We start from the raw sequence: 13,889 nt of genomic DNA on the forward strand, positions 1-13,889 counted from the left end.
AAAGTCCAGAATCAGGTAATCCAGCTTAGATCAGCAGTTCTACCATGTTAAGTTTCTGGGGCATCATCTCTATAATTCTCTTGGTCCCCTACTCATGCTCACATAATGGCTGCTACAGTTCCAAACAACACAATCGAATGAGACTTTTTTTTTTTCAAAACCAAGAAGCAGACAGCTAGCCAGCAAGTAATGAATGAGCACTTTTTATATGCCTCTTTGCTTTTACCCAACAAGAAAATTTATTGGAAATGGAACTATCCATCCAGAAACTTCACAGTACAATTCCCTTACATCTCATCAACTAGAACTGGTTTACACAGTATTATTAGGATGGGCCAGGCTAGGCTCCATTAAAAAGTAAGCTCTGAAATCTCTGTGGCTTAACACAGTACAATAAGTCCCCGACTTACGAACATTTGAGTTGTGAACTTTTACAGATGCCGCCAATCATGCACCCAAGTCCGACTTAGGAACGAATCTGACTTACAAATGTTCTCCCGGAACGGAATTCGTTCGTAAGTCGGAGACATACTGCATAAGTTTATTTCTTTCTCACCTCGCAATTTTTGTGGGCTGGTGGCCCTCCTTCATCTAGGTGTTACACTGCCTGGAACACGAGGCCTCAAAGTTCTCTGCAGTGGGAACAAGAGATGAAGACAGTGGTGTGAGCTCTTAACCGAGGAAACGACGCACTCTGCTCACGTTCCTATTGGTCAGAACTTGACCCCACTTCCTGCCAGTGAAGAAGGGGTTTGTGAATGGCTGCTGGGTGGTAGTCTGCCACTCCTTCTCGTGTTCACCTGCTCCCTCACCGGGCCAGGAAGCCTGGTTAAAGATGTGGCCAGAAATGTTCTTTGGGCTTCCTTGTTGTTGTTTTTTTTGGAGCGCATGGGGATCCAACCAGCAACCTTGGTGTTATGAGCACTGCGCTCTAACCAACTGAGCTAACAGCTGCCCCTTCCTTGGTTTTTATGCCTCCTTCTTCCACAGCCCTATTCTCTGAATAATATAATAATCTTTCAGTTACCTATCTCTCCCTCTCACCTACCCTACCCCCAACAGACTGGAGGCTTCTTAAGGTCAAAGGTTGTCTTTCCTTCCCATCTTTCATGCCTAGATTGGGGTCTGGCACATAGTGGGTGTTCAATAGATATTTTTAGAGCTAGCAAATGAGAGCCTTTTAGAAACAATGATTTCAACTATTTGACAGTCTTTAAGAAATATCTGGTTCTTATCTTTTCAATTCCCAGTAGAATCATCGAGGAACAAGAAATATGATTCAACCTTTAAACAAACATGGGTGCAAAAGAGACTACACAGCCGACTTCAAGAATGTGGTCATAAATCAAGTAAATATTTGATTAGTGACATTAGCATATGTAAAACATTTCTTTAAGGAAACTTCTGGAAACCCACTTAGAATACCTTCAGTCTGGCTTTAGGACTTTAACCAAAACTATAACACCAAGACTGGAAGTGTTGAAGTGTCCTTTGCATGCCCAGAGAATGCTTCACAGTGATGGTGGCTGAGGCAGTGGGTAAAAAACATAGGGTAGTTTGATATATACTCTTTAAGAAATTTAATTAAGGAAGCCAAATAAGTGAGGCACTTTATCAACAGGGGTTATCACTACAATTGTAGTTGAAATGTATTGAGGACTATGTGCCAGACATTATGCTAAGGTCTTAGCATGCATTATCTAATTTGATCCTCTCAACAGTGCCATGAGGTAGGTACTATTATACCCATTTTACTGATTGGCAGACTAAGGCTCAGAGAGTTTAATAATTTACCCAAGATCATATAGTTGTTAAGAGGGTAGTGACAAAAATTGAGAACCAGGTCATCTTATTTCAAAGACAACTTTTTTTTTTTTAAGAAATTGTATTGGGGAACAGTGTATTTTTCCAGGACACATCAGCTCCAAGTCAAATGGTTGTTTCAATCTAGTTGTGGAGGGTGCATCTCCCTTACTCATGTGGGAATCGAACCAGCTACCTTGGTGTTATGAGCCTGTGCTCTAACCATCTAAGCTAACTGGCTGCCCCCAAGACAATCACTTTTAACCATTAAGATTTGGACTCAGTCCCAGATTCAGGGTACTAGAAGAAAATGTGGCAGGTGATTTGCTCATCCATTACTGTGTAACAACACAGACCCAAACGCAGTGGCTTAACACAAAAATTTACTACTACCTCTCATGCTTTTGTGATTGATGGGGCCAGCTGAGTTGTTCTCCCTGGGAGTCTTATGTGTAGTTTCAGTCAGAGACTTGTGGCCTAGCTTCAGAAGTCACACACTGTTACTTCTACTGTTCTGTTACCAAGAAATGGGGCAAAGGACCAGCTTAGATTCAAGGGGAGAGGACTCCACACAAGAGAATGAATACCAGGAAGCATCCTTCATCAGGGCTGTCTGGGAGACTGGCTACCACAGTGGAAAAAGTTTAATGAGCAAAGGAGAAGCATCTCTGGTGTGTCTACAAGGGCTTCCCTCTCAAAAAAGACCTTCACACCCACTTCTCATCTGGTCTTTTGTAGCCTGGCAGGCAGGCAGACCAGGGTCAGGACTGATTTCTATTTTACAGACATGGACACTGGTGCTCAGTGAAATTAAGTGACTTAGCAAAAGTTACACAGCTTCTAAATGTGGGCATGGGGTGTGAAAGTTGGCCTCCTTACTCCTAGGACTGCAAGCTTTATAGATTTTCCCAAGCTGCCAAGGCTTAGAGCTCTTTGGCACTTCTAAGCAGGAAGAAGGAAACAGAGATGCCAACAGCACAAAGTAATCAAGGAGAAGCAATCATGGATCTAAATTTAAAATGAAAAAGGATATCAAAGTTGTAAGAATTTTAAAACAGGATAACACCTACTATAATAGCTGATTCTGGAATGGACACGTATCTACTGTTCACGGGAGTATAATTTGGTGCAAACTTTCTGGATATGCAATAGATACCCAAAGCCTTATAGTTTTGCAAAATCTTTGACCCAAAAATTCCATATCTAGAAAATTTTCTAAGCAAATAGTCAAGAATATGGACAAATATTTAGTTATTAGGATGAGTTCTGGAGTATCTCTGCTAAAAGGGAAAAATTAGAAACGATCCAAATGTTCAACAATGGTTTTGTTAAATAATGAAAGACCCGTCTGTCATTAAATTGATTTTGTAGAAAAATATTTAATGTCACATAACATGTTTGCAATGTTATTTATAGGGAGAAAGCAGGTTTTAAAGATTATTATAGTATCCCATTTTTATATTAAAAACCACACAGTGTCTTACAATTAAGTTCACAAACTCATCCTAGAAACAGTGCTACATACTTCATTGCTGAAAATCACCGTGGTCACCTTCGAAGTATTCCCCTTGGGAAGCTATGCACCCATTCCAGTGCCTAGTCCACCCTTCAAAGCAACTTTGGAACTCTTTTTTCTGGAATAGCCATCAGAGCTGTCGTCGTATTATCCTTGATGTCCTGAGTGTCATCAGAATGTCTTCCTTTCAATATTTCCTTTATCTTTGGGGAGAGAAAGAAGTCACTGGGGGCCAGATCAGGTGAGTAGGGAAGGGTGTTCCAACATAGTTATTTGTTTACTGGCTAAAAACTCCCTCACAGACAGTGCCGTGTGAGTTAGTGTATTGTTGTGATGCAAGAGCCATGAGATGTTGGCGAACAGTTCAGGTTGTTTTCGTCTTTTTCACGCAGCCTTTTCAGCACTTCCAAATAGTAAACTTGGTTAACTGTTTGTCCAGTTGGTACAAATTCATAATGAATAATCCCTCTGATATCAAAAAGACTAGCAACATCATTGGAACAAGTTCACAAACTTAATAGTCTGACCTTGTACACATGTCCAGCTCACAGAAAAAGGGACAAGAAGAAATGATAACAAAATGTTAATAATAGTTATTTAAGGATGGTGGGGTTATTGGTCAATTTTTATTTTATTTTTTTCTTCTCTGTATTTTAAAATTGCTTATAGCCCATATTACTTTTGTAATGAGTATTTAAAGAGAAAAATAAGAAAGGGAATTATGAAAATATAAAGGGTGTTAAGCTAATTTCAACAAACCAAATGAAGGTATACACAGGAATAACATAATGCCTTATATTTAACTCTTCTATGTGCTTTTTAATTCAAGGTCTAATTTGAGTTCTAAGACAACTCAATGAAGGAGATTGGACAGATATTATTATTTCTATTTTGTAAATAGGAAAAGTGAAGTTCTTAGTGGTTAAGTCTGTAAGGTCAACCAAGGTAGTTAGTGACAAAACCAGAACAAGAGCCCAGGTCTCCTGGGTCATTCAGGAACGTCAGAAGAGGTCATGGCAGATGCTGATGTCACACCTGGCTTTGAATTAGTGTGTCTACTTCTACATTACCTAATCTCCTGTTGTGGACACCCCCCCCCCCGTTGTTTTAACCTCCCCCAAATCCCTTCCCTGTCTTCGTCTTTGTTCTCAGCACTCTGCTTTTCTCTGTGGAACCCGCCCTCCCTCCATCTCAGTGCAGATTGCAGGGATGGGCGTGTGGCCCCAACCCAGCCAATGAGAGCCGTCTTCGGTAATTCTGCCAAAAGTGTTAGAAAAGTCTGCTGCATTGGTAGGGAGTAGGCGAGAGCTGCTGTGGCCTCTGTGACGCCACTAGGGGACTGATGGATGCCTGAAACAAAGCCAATCAGAAAAAAGAGTCAAGAGGCAAAGACAGATGACCAGACACGTTGTTTGGGTATCTGGATCCTGGTGTGCCTAAAGGTAGATCCACCTGCTGAACTTTGTGCTCACCTCAGCTGGAACATTTCATTCTTCCTTTCTTTATTCTCTATCTTCCCCTTCCCCTATTCCCCTCTCCTCTCCCTTTCTCTCCCGCTTCCCCTCCCCTTCACCTCCTCCTCTTTTTTTTTTTGTTGTTGTTGTTTAATTTTGAGTTGAATTCCTGTTAGTTGTAACCAAAAGACTCCTGACAGCTATACTTCCCTATCTCCGTTTTCTCACCTATAAAATGAAGACATTAATAATAAAGGTGCTGCTCACATGCTACATAGATTTTTGCAAGATTTACATGAGTCAATGTACATCAAGTGCTTGTCATATAATGAAGGTCAATTAATGCTACCTATTATTTTTAAGGTGTTAGGAAAAACTGGATTCAGAAAATCTCATTCCCCACTCCCCCAAAAAGAAATAAGACTACTCCTTGCATAAAAATATAGAGAATAGATTCCTATAATGCAAGTTATGAGAAAAGAGAAAGCACTGTGTCAGCAACAACTCCCACCCTCCCCTGGGAGTTGAGAGTTGCTATTTCTTCATTTATGATCAGGCAGAGGCTAGTGCAGCAAGCCCTGTCCCCCATCTCCTTGGCGTGGGAGTCATCAATACCCAGCTTTTCTGACATACTTACTCCCTCAGAGTTCCTCTTTGATGCCAGGTGATGCTGGGCTGTGGAAAAATGTTTTGTTGGCAATTGTTAGAAAGAGCAGGAATTGCGAGAGAGGAGGAGAAAGGGTAGGTGAAGTGGTTGGCAGGACAGAAATGACTGATTTTGCAATGCAGTTTGGAGAGAGGGTAAGTAAACTAGGAGAAAGTTAGTACAGCTAGGCCTTACAATCTCATTCCTGCATTGGTTATAGAAGAAGGAAAGGACACAGTGCTTGCACTCAGAAAATGCTCAGTTAAGGCTGCTTGTTTTTCCAGAGGGCTGGGACTCTGATGAAGCCAGGCCAGAGGGCTCTGAGGTTAAGAAAAACATTAGCACAGGAGGAGCAAAATTCACATACAGACCCACTCTACTGGATTAAACAGAAAAGGGCATTATGTAAACCACAGGGTCTCTGAGGGGAGGGTTGTCAGAGAATCAGTCTGGAAAAATGTTCTCACCGTGGGTGCTGCTCCAGTGGAGTGCCCACTGTCACCACCCCAGGGCGCAGACACTGCTCAACTCACACCACTGTGTTGGCCACTGGATACCAGAAACCCACAATGGTGCCCTAAACCCTTACCCCAAAATGGATTCTATGCAGCCCCAGCTTCCTCATGTCCTCACCTGCAGGCCAAGTCTGGCGTGGGTGTCTGATTGGCTAAGCCTGAGGTACAGGCATTGTTGCAAGGGGTCTGGGCAAGCCAGTATCAAGCCTTTGACCTTGGGGAGGCAGGACCCACAATGTTGGAAATTTCCCAGTCGCAGAATGGAGTTCAAAAGGGCGTCCATCAAGTACATATACACCCCCCAGCAGTGTTTGTATATAGTATATATTTGTATGAAATAGGCATATGATCCGGGTCTCAAGGTCCCATTTCCAGGGTGCTTTCATCCTTAAAAACCCGTACCATCATGCAAGCCCTGTCTCCTCATTTGGGTGTCACTCAGCTCCAAGTACCATCTGGTCACTCCTGCTCTGGGGGGCTCTGTTCATTCAGGTAATTATTGCCCCCTAGACGTGGACCAAAGTCTCTTTCTCTCCTTCCCTCTGAAATGAAGAGCTGACACACTTCTCAGAGACAGACCAGGCCCATGGGGGAAAGACACTGTCCCCTAATGCAACAGAGAAATTGGCTCTCATTTGTCACATCCTCTCCCTTTAGGACTCAACTCTGGTTTTCCCTCTGCAGAAACAAAGGCCTATTAAAGCATCCCTAAAGATGAATTCAGCCTTCAAACTTAGGATGCAAGGACAGAAGTAAATTTTTTTTTTAAGCATTGGGTTTTAGTCTTGTCCCAGATGAAACCCCATTTTTCAGGAGAGATTTGAAAGGCTACTCTAATGGGTTCCTCCTTTAGACAAGTTCAGAAAACAGATTAAGGGCAATGTCCCAAAGCAGTCCCTGCCCCACACTACCAGGTGACAGTGCCTTTCAGGAGCACTCCAGGCCTGGACAAGGGGAGGGGATCCTATGGGTGGAAAATGATTCTCTTCTTCCTCAGCTTTTCGCAAGCCTACCCTTCCCCTGCGACTGATTCCCACGCACTACCTGTGTTTGCATTTGTCCCTGCTCCCCCTCGCCAACCCATTTCTGTATGTCACTCAGTGTTTGTCTGTTGAATGACTCACCAGCCCTTCTGTGCATCCTGCTTGGGTCTCCCAGCAGAGGCAGCTACTATCTCCACCTATCTCCCATGACATTTTGTCCAAGACCCCTTTGGAATATTTACTTTATGTTCCCATATTTATCTTTGTTTTATGAGTTTCCCTTTAGGACAGGGACAATATATCATTTGCTACAGAGTTCTCAACAACTGGAAGAGTGTTTATCAGTGTTTTTGAATAGGAAGAAGGAAAGATGGCTGGCTGGCTGGCTGGCTGGCTGGCTGGAGAGACAGACACCTCAACTTTGAGGAACAATGGTCACTGTACCCAAATGCCACGAGGGGGCAGTGTGGAGCAGCTTTCCAAGGCCTCCCCAGACTCTTCTACCAGATCCTGGCTGGCAGATTTTCTAAACATTATTTTGTTCAACATTTTCATTTGTGAGAGGAGTTGAGGCCCAAGTGGTCAATGGCTGTGCCCAGGGGCACGCAGCTTCTGAGCTGGGCTTTTTAGTGGGTCCAGCACCCTTTCCATTACAGGACGCCCATAAAACCAGCTCCCTAGGCTCTGAGGGCCCCAGTGCTGCCATTGTGCCCTGAAGCTCTTTTTGGGAGGCCACTCATTGGCTGCTGGCTGGTGAACATGAGCAACACGGAGAAAAGGGATTGCTAGTATACCATTCAGGGCCTAGAGCGTTTTCCCAGCCCCTCAGCAGGGTCCAGGCTTTGGTGACTTGGGCCCTCACTTGGATTCCCCCTTTCTCTGATACGTTTTTTCTCCCCTTTTGGGACCTACGTCACCTGGGCTCCTATTTCCCAGGAAAGGAAGAACTCCATGCTCAGAACATGTCCTATACCAAGTATCCTTCTCCTCTCAAAATTTACTTCTGTTGTATACCATTTCCTCTAGCCCTGCTTTTTAAATTTCCTCTGTCTCTTTGTATGTGTGTTTGGGCGTCGGGGCAGCGGGGGTTGTTGGGAGAGAATACTAGTATGATGATGGTTCATTCCTCCCCTCCTGGCTGTCCACACATTTTCACAGCAGGCTCCCAGAGGACCATACCTGAGATAGCAGAGAGAAAGGTATCTGGAAGACACATAAAACCTCAAAATTTCCTTTTCATGCATTCATCTACTTATTCATCTACTATTTTTCAGGCATCTGCTATGTGTCAGGTGCCTAAACAATAACATAACCTTGCACTTACTAAACCCTTGCTGTGTGCTGAGCGGTGTGCTAAGGCCTGGCGTTCATTATCACAAGTCTGTAAGGGACGTATTCTTAGCGCCATAGTATAGGTGAGGAAATAGAGGTCTAGAGAAATGATGCCACGTGCCCCAGAGAGCACTGCCAGTGAGCTACAGAACCAGGAATCAAACCTTGGAGGCTGCCACCCAAATGATCAGGCATTTCCGGCAAATGTCCACTGTTGGGCTCATGGCTGCTCGTGCCCAGGCCCCTCCCAGAGCCTGCGCCTCTGCAGGTAGCCGCGGAGTGGTTAAGCAGACAGCTCCACGGCGGCAGGGATGAGCAGGAGCAACAACGGCCCCCAGGCCTGGGTTTCTGATCATTTACATGTGTTGTAGCTATGTGGCTCCTGGGGTGGAATTCCAGAATGTTCCACCAAGTTCGATTCTACAACTGCACATCTTTACTCTGTGTGGTACTCAGCATCACCTCAAAGCTGCAGCTCAGAGAAGAGCCCCTGCAAGTTCACGGGGATGGCGGTCCGCTAGATTGGGGCCTAACAGGCCGTGTGAGCTAGATCCTCTCCCTTTGTCATGGTGAACCCTTCTGCTGCTTCATCTGTAAAATAGGAGCCTATACTGCCTGTCTGGAGAGCTGTCCTCAGGATGAGATGAGAGCGTGAACGTGAGAGGGTTTTTAAATGCAGAAGCCTTTTCTTGTATAAATCCACGTGTCCCATTGCCAGGAGCCAGGCTGGCGTGCCTTGACTGAGTTCTCCTGGAGGCTGAGAGCAAGAATTCCTGGCCTTCAGGACACCACAGGTCAGGATCATTATTTTTCTGTTATAAATCTCAATGTCATTTAGGATTTCAACGTTTTTACACATGATTTTTTTTTTTTTTGGTAAATGACTGCGACAAACACTCTGTCCTAAAAGAAAAAGAAGTTTAACAAAAAGCAGGTAGGACATAATCTTGCAATTAAAAGTGGATGTGTTTAGCTTTGTGAAAAACGATGTGGTCTATATCTTTCTCATGTCCTGTTAGACCCATGGAGACTAAAGCAAGGACTGGCTTCTGGGAGCCGTTGCTGGAGGCTTTGTGTGGTTTATAGGTGTGTCCTTCTCTGGCAGCCACGCCCTGGGCAGTAAGAGATGGGATATAACGACATCATGGGCTAGGCATGCGCAGTGGGGGAACGAAAGGTCAAGATGAAAAACTAATGTCCCAGAAAAAGGATTTTTAATACGTATCGCAAAATAATGGGTGAGCCATGACTCCTGATTTGTAAAATACCTATATGCCTACAGAAAGCCTCAGAGGCACAACAACAACAAAGATGACAAAAACAAAATGCCAGAAAGCTATACAGCAAAATTCCACTGGGTTATCTTTTTTTTTTCCCCACTGTTTTTCTTTTTTTTATTAGTTTCAGGTGTACAAAACAGTGTAATAGTTAGACACTTCACCCCTCACAAGGTGATAACCCCCTCCCCCAATCTATTGCCCCTCTGACATTGTATATATCTATTACCCACGGGGTTATCTTTGATGGAAAATAATGGTTATGTTTATTTTCTCTGAATTATTTTTTACATTTTCCAAATCTTTCTGTTTTGTAATCAGTAACATAGAACAAATAAGATAGAGAAAAAAAAATGATGCAAGAGGCATCACGCAACATACTGTGTAAGACCTTAGCCAATGGTCTCCTTGGGACAAGCAGAATTTCAGCAAAGCCACAACTTGTACTGCAGAAGGCTTTTCTGGGCTTGTGCTGGCGTCACTCAACTCCTCTCCTCATGTTTCTAGGGCTGGACCTGGTGCCTGGAGTGTGGTACGTGCTCTATTGGTGTGTGCTGAGTGAGCTGCGTTCCTAACTAAGCTGGCCAGTGTGGCTCCTGGCTGAGATGGGGCCACAGAGAAAAGCTGCCACTTAAGTAGAAATGGGCCATCCCTACACTGATTCCCTTTCTGAGTTTAAAATTTTTTATTTGGGGGCAGCCGGTTAGCTCAGTTGGTTAGAGCACAGTGCTCGTAACACCAAGGTTGCAAGTTTGATTCCCACATGGGCCACAGAGATGCGCCCTCCACAACTAGATTGAAACAACTACTTGACTTGGAGCTGATGGGTCCTGGAAAAACACACTGCTCTCCAATAAATTAAAATAAATAAATAAGTGTGTGTGTGTGTGTGTGTGTGTGTGTGTGTGTGTGTGTATTTGTATTTGAAGGCCTTATTGCCTTTCTCCTTGGGAGAATGGAACAAAATGATTACCAAGATCCATTTTATGAGTTTAAGCTCCTGTCTTAGAACAATCTGGCTGCCATTAAAATAAGACCATCTTTAAAACAGCAGGGCTTGGGGAGACTGTGCCTTCCACTGCTTAGGCATTTTGGTCACAAAAGGAGTTAATTCTGGCCAATTTTTTTTTTTTAAGATTTAAAAAAAAATTTTTTTATTGGGGAATTGGGGGAAGGGGAACAGACAAGTTGCTATCCTTTTGTTCTTCAGTCTACTTGTGGAGGATGTTGCTTCACTGGCCCAAGTTGGCACCATCATTGCACTCTTCCCGAGTGAGACAGATCAGTCGCCAGCTTCTGGACGGCCGCTCACGCTGGTTGCTGGCTACACATGGTAGCCCATGGCAACCCACTGCAGCAGGGGCTGCAGCCTTCGCCGGCGACTCATGGAAGCCCAGCTCCAGGTTGAGCTGTTGTTCACCATCTTAGCTGTAGAGGGTGCAGCGTCACTGGCCCTCATTTGTGGGATCCAAACAGGGGTCCTCTGGCATCCCAAGTCAGCTCTTAACCAACGTGCCACTTGGCCGGCCCAATTCTGGCCAATTTAAGCAGGAAAGAAATGCATTGGAGAGGCTCCTGGTAACTCCCAGCTTGGACAGGAAAACTGGAGCCCTCTGATAAAATGGTCAGGACTCAAGAACAGTCAACCTGTAGGGACCATTGCTAAGGAACCTCAGTCCTATCTCCTATACAATCCTCAGTTTCCTTATGATTCTGAGTCAACAGGTTCACCATGGGAGTTAAGAGCATGGGCCCGGGAGCCAGATGGCCTGCTTTCAGGTCACACTAACTAAGACTTTAGGCAAAATCCATTCCATCTCTATGCTCTGTTTCCACATCTGTAGAATGTGGATAATAAAAGTATCAACTTGCTTTCATTACCTTTTGCTGTGAAACAAATTATCCCAAAACTTAGTGGCTTAAATCAACAATGAACATTTATTATCTCTCAGTTTCTGTGGGTCAGGTACTCAGGAGCAGCCTAGCTGGGTGATTCTGTCATGAAGTTCTCAAGAGGTTCAGTCAGATGGGGGCGAGGTCTGCCGTCACCTGAAGGCTCAGTTATGAGTTAGGGCTAGAAGATTTCTTTCCAAGGTGGGTGACTCATGTGGCTGGCAAGTTGGTGCTAGCAGTTGGCAGGTGCCTCAGTTTCTCCCTAAGTGGGGTACTCACAACATGGTGGTCACCAAGTGATACCAGAGAGAGAGCCAGACCGAAGCTACATCCTTTGTATGACCTAGCCTGTGAAGTCACGTCACTTCACTTCTGCCAAATCTGCTCATTAGACAAAAATAAGTCCAGCCCACAGGTAAGGGGACGAGAATTAGGCTCCACCTGTTGAAGGGAAGTGTGTCAAAAAGTTTGCAGTTCTATTTCATAACCACCATTCTACCTCATAGGATTTTTATGAAGATTAGATGAGTTAATGCAAGCAAGTGCTTCAAACAGTACCTGGAATGTAGAATTACCACATAAGTGTTCCATTGCCATTATGATTGTTGTTATTACTATTACTGTTATTATTCTTCCCTTCCCTGCCAGTCCACCTGCTCCTTCCCAAAGTTACCTCAATGGTGGAGCCTGATCCCTCCTTGACTTATTGGCTCCTGAGACTCCCTCAGCGAAGCAGGGGCTTCTTTAGGACTAGCCCCACCCTCTTTATCTGCCTCAGAAAATCAACTTTAGTCACACTAGGACTCCAACCATGGTGGTCAGACTTGGCCGCCAGCACGAGCGTGTCAGCCCCTCTTTGTACATCTTAGAACTCACAGTTGCTACAAGGCTGACCCTTGCTCTCCTCTCTTCATCTCCCTGACAACTTTCTCACAACAGTGAGCTGAAGAAATTCCCCAGGCAAGTGATTGGCTTGATGGGACACACTCTTGACCACCCGGTGCCCTCAGTGTGATAGGGCCTGAGGGTGGCCTCCGAGGGCTTGAGCAGAAACCACCACCAAGCTGGAGGAAGATCCAGTGAGAAGGGCCCTTGCTGCCGCAAACCCACACACCATGAGGCAGAGCCACAGTGAATCAACGTGCAGGTTGCTCCCTGCAAAGGACGCCCACCTGAGGCGCACACATGGGGGCTGAAACCCAGCCAAGCCCTGTTTGCCAAGCCCGGAGCCCAGTCTGCACCCACTCTGAGGGAGCACTGCCTTTTTCTAACTGGTTTTTGGCTCAGAGAAGGCACTTTTTCCTAATGTATGTGAAGCATTGCATGTGCTAGCTGTGGTTGGGTCACTTCACAACCAAGTGGCTGATCACTCATTCCAGTTGGGTTTAGCTTTTTCATTTTCCAGTTTCTACTTGGGTTTCTTTCTTTTGGCTGATAGGTATGCTATGGACAGTAGAGGTGATTACAGGCTGGAAGTACATGAAAGCACTTGCCCTTCCCTGGGCTCTCTCAAGCCTCCCCACTTTTTTTTCTTTTTAAGGAGGGTGCAGCTCAAAGTGGCCCATGCGGGGATCGAACTGGCAACCTTGTTTAGAGCATGCGCTCTAACCTACTGAGCCACCCGGCCGCCCCCACGCCTCCCGACGTTTGCATGTGCTGGAACTCCTCTCAATGCCTTTTCTCCCTGGAAACACTTGAGCCTTCTTGAAGAAGGAACACAGGGAGCCTTACTCAGAGCACAAGCTGGCCCTCCCTTGACCCCACTGCCTTGCTGAGGGGGCTACTCAGCTGGGAATGCTCAGAGCAGTTGGCTTCAGGAATGTGTTAGGAACCCACCTTGACAAGATGGAGGAGAGAGGTGCGGAGGCAGAGGGAGACTTCAAACCTTTACACAGGGATGAGCGCCTTATTTATTCTTCTCTAGAATAGATCTTAATTTTGTAAAGAGATACTCTGATCCCTGTAAGGACCCATGTCTCGAACCCAATAGATATAGACAGATAGAGATAGATGGATAGATGATAGATAGATAGACTACTCACAGGGAGGTTTGAAGAGGAAGAAATAGGCCAATAAACATTTGCATTCAAACTTTATAAAAATTTTCTAAAGGAAAAGTACGAAAACCACACACAGAAAAAAATCCCCTCCTCCTGTTTGGTTAAAAATATAAAATTAACTGACACAGAAATAATCCCTCCATGAGGCCTTCCCTTTAGTTCAGAAACTAGACTGTCTATATTTACACTTGGTGGATCCTTGTCTCTGCTTCTACCATTTTATCTAAGAGTGAAGAGGCAACGGTACATGATAATAATAGTAATTAATTACCATAAGCAATAAATACAACTCTCATGAGGGCTTGGCCCATTGTTTCCTGCCATGTAGTCTCCGAGGAACACGTGAGATCAGTCCACCCTGATGATTCTGCACCCAGTCCCATGGACCAAGGGGATTTGGCAGCTGTGCA

The sequence above is a fragment of the Hipposideros armiger genome, unplaced genomic scaffold, assembly GCF_001890085.2.
Source record: "Hipposideros armiger isolate ML-2016 unplaced genomic scaffold, ASM189008v1 scaffold_42, whole genome shotgun sequence".
Taxonomy (NCBI): Eukaryota; Metazoa; Chordata; class Mammalia; order Chiroptera; family Hipposideridae; genus Hipposideros; species Hipposideros armiger.